The sequence below is a fragment of the Triticum aestivum genome, chromosome 5D, assembly GCF_018294505.1.
Source record: "Triticum aestivum cultivar Chinese Spring chromosome 5D, IWGSC CS RefSeq v2.1, whole genome shotgun sequence".
NCBI lineage: Eukaryota > Viridiplantae > Streptophyta > Magnoliopsida > Poales > Poaceae > Triticum > Triticum aestivum.
The window spans coordinates 197,250,598-197,254,166 of NC_057808.1; positions in this window are offsets into that span (position 1 = coordinate 197,250,598).

A 3,569-nucleotide genomic window follows, 5' to 3' on the forward strand; every position below is an offset into this window, starting at 1 on the left:
GAGTATCCAGTTCAGCGGCCGGTTTACTACGTCAGTGAGGTGCTCATTGAGTCCAAACAGCGGTATCCACATTGGCAGAAGCTTGTTTACGGGGTATTCATGGCAAGCCGGAAGCGTAAGCATTATTTCCAGGGTCACCCTATCACTGTGGTTAGTTCTGCTCCCCTAGGAGATATCATCCAAAACAGAGAAGCCACATGAAGAGTGGCTAAGTGGGCTATAGAGCTTGGGCCTCATGGTCTGAAATACGTGCCATGCACTGCTATCAAATCTCAAGCATTGATGGATTTCATCAACGATTGGACAGAGCTGCAGGTGCCTGAAGAGAAACCGGATAATACATACTGGACTATTCACTTCAACGGGTCTAGGCAATTGGAGGGCTCGGGGGCTGGAGTTGTATTAACTTCCCCTCGAGGTGACAAGTTTTGCTATGTGCTACGGTTGATGTTTCCCTGTACTAACAATGCGGCTGAGTACGAGGCTTTGCTCCATGGTCTTCGGATGGCTAAGGAGATGAGCTTGAGCCGGGTAAGGTGCTTTGGCGACTCGGATTTAGTGGCTCAACAAGTGTCAGGCAAGTGGGATTCCAAGGACCCTCTCATGGCGGCTTATCACCGCGAAGTTGATGCCATTGCTGGACACTTTCAGGGTTACCAAGTAGAGCACATCGATCGCAGGAAGAACGGGGCGGCTGATGCATTAAGCCGGATGGGCTCTCAGCGAAAGCCGGTGCCGCCTAATACTTTCTTGGACATTTTGCATAACCCTTCTGTTAAGTTGCCTACAGAGGAAGACTTGGCTGTCCCTGACCCGAAGGCACAGTTGGTGGCGGCTCTCCACATTACCCCAGACTGGACAGTACCATACTTGGCTTACATGACCCGGGGAGAATTGCCTGAGGATGAAACTTTGGCCAGACAAATAATCCGGCGGTCTAAGTCAATGATAATTATCAATGGTGAGCTGCATCGTTGCAGTGTCACTGGAACTTTCCAGCGTTGTGTTTCCCCTGAGGAAGGCCAAGAAATTTTACGTGAAATTCACGAGGGGGATTGTGGTCATCATGCCGGCTCGAAGTCCCTTGTGGCCAAGGCTTTTCGTCATGGTTTTTATTGGCTGACGGCTCATGCTGATGCAGAGGATTTGGTCAGTAAATGTGACGGTTGCCAGAGGTTCTCGCGACGGGCTCATGTGCCGGCTCAGGAATTGAGGATGATTCCAATCACTTGGCCGTTTGCGGTCTGGGGGCTTGATATGGTTGGGCCTTTTAAAAGATCCAAGGATAAGAAGACCCACCTCTTGGTGGCAGTCGACAAGTTCACAAAGTGGGTCGAAGCAGAGCCAGTTAGCAAGTGTGATGCAGCCACAGCGGTTCAGTTCATGAAAAGGGTGATATTTCGCTTTGGTTTTCCGCACAGCATTATAACTGACAACGGTACCAATCTGTCTAAAGGCGCCATGGAGGAGTTTTGTCAACGAGAGCATATTCGACTTGATGTTTCATCAGTGGCTCACCCTCAATCCAATGGTCAAGCTGGGAGAGCTAATCAGGAGATTTTGAAGGGCATCAAGCCCCGGCTTTTGGTCCCTTTGCAACGGACGCCGGGTTGTTGGGTGGAGGAGTTACCCTCCGTGTTATGGAGCATCAATACTACCCCTAACAGGTCTACGGGTTACACGCCTTTCTTCATGGTTTATGGAGCGGAAGCAGTCCTCCCTAGCGACATCCGTCATGACTCGCCTCGAGTGGCGGCTTATGTTGAGGCGGATAATGAGCGGGCGCGCCAGGATGCTCTTGACTTGTTGGACGAACATCGTGATGTGGCAGCAGCTCGTTCTGCGATTTACCAACAAGACCTGCGCCGCTATCACAGCCGCCGGGTTAAGTCCAGGGTCTTCCAGGAAGGTGATCTGGTGCTCCGGCTCATCCAAGATCAAACAGATGCACACAAGTTATCCCCGCCTTGGGAAGGGCCCTTTGTGGTCAGCAAGAACTTGCACAACGGGTCATACTACCTTATCGATGTCCAGGAGCACAAAGATTCACGTAAGTCGGAGGAAGAGACCCGTCGGCCGTGGAACATAGCTCAGCTTCGGCCTTATTACACTTGAGCCGCCGGCTCTCATAATGTACATATTTCTATAGCCATGTATATATTATGATAAATAATAAAGCAGGACCTCTGTCCTTTTCTCCTCCAAAGGTAAATGTGTTATTTCTATTACGACATTACATGGTCACTTGGAGGTGGATCCGGCTTACGATCGTATTCGAATCTAGCCGTTAACAATACGATCACCTGGGGGCTTCGTGTTCAAACATAGGTCGTATTCGAACCAAAGAGAACATAGCTGTCGATACCCACTTGATTGGCAAATTGCCGAGCTCATTGGGGAGTTTTTCTTGATCATATTTGAATCATAGCTCAACCCCCTTTGGGAACCGACATGGATCGTATTCGAATCAGCGTCGTTAAACAACTCTCAAGGTCATTTGGGGGCTTCCTGTTCAAACATAGGTCGTATTCGAACCAAAGAGAACATAGCTGTCGGTACCCTCTTGATCGGCAACGCCAAAGCCACTGGGGGCTATATGATCGCATTCGAATCTTAGCTTAACCCCTTTGGGACGGTTCTCTGGTCGTATTCGAATCAGAAGCCCCTCAGTTTTTGATCTTTTGGTTTGCAATAAGTTCTTTGGATCAAATCAAAGGTGTGCACGGGCGGTTCACACTCCGCCGGCTTAACTTTGATTAATAATGATTGATAGCACACAATAGGCATTACAGGTGCTGGTGAACCGGAGTTGCGTTCTCAACCTCATTATTTGGGTTACATAAGCCGGAGGTGTACTTGCAAGGTGCAGGTAAGCTATTGTGGTTATCCCGAAGATATGATTGAGAGCCGGTCTTTTATGACCTTGATTTATATTCTGGGTTATATATAAGATACGTGACTCTCCATGTGGTAAGCCGCCTAGAGACTTGTGATTTGTTTGCAGAACAATTAAAGACAGTTCTTCAAGCTTAAGGAAAGTAAATGATCAAATATAGCTCGGAGGAATATAAAGAGCAGCTTCAACGGAGTTAAGTACTCCACACGTGCACGATGGCCCGACAAAATTAAGTGTTTGTCCTACACTATTACAAGACTCCCCGAGTCCAAAAGGTGAGGCATTGTTTTTAAAGCGTAACCATGAGTCGCCTAAGAAATCAAGGTGCTTGTTGGGTTGAAGCTCCCGACTCATCCCTCTCCGCTCCTCCGGCTGATTCCATGACCTGGAAGGTTGATGATTTCCAGTCAATGCCGCTCAAAGCTTCAAATTGAGCCTCATCATCAATTAACCCGGCCGGGTCAACTTCTGGGGCGAAGGTATGCTTACGAGTCGGAGGGATCAGGCTGATTGCTTCATAGCGTGGAGTTGGCATCCTCTGATTTTCCGTGTCATAGCCCGGCTGATACTTGGTAAGGTCTGTGTCATTCCCGATCAAGGTAGCCACCGGGCGCACGCTCTTCACACAGGCGGCGAAGTCTTTTTGGTCAAAGGGGGTACCATCTTCCTTCAG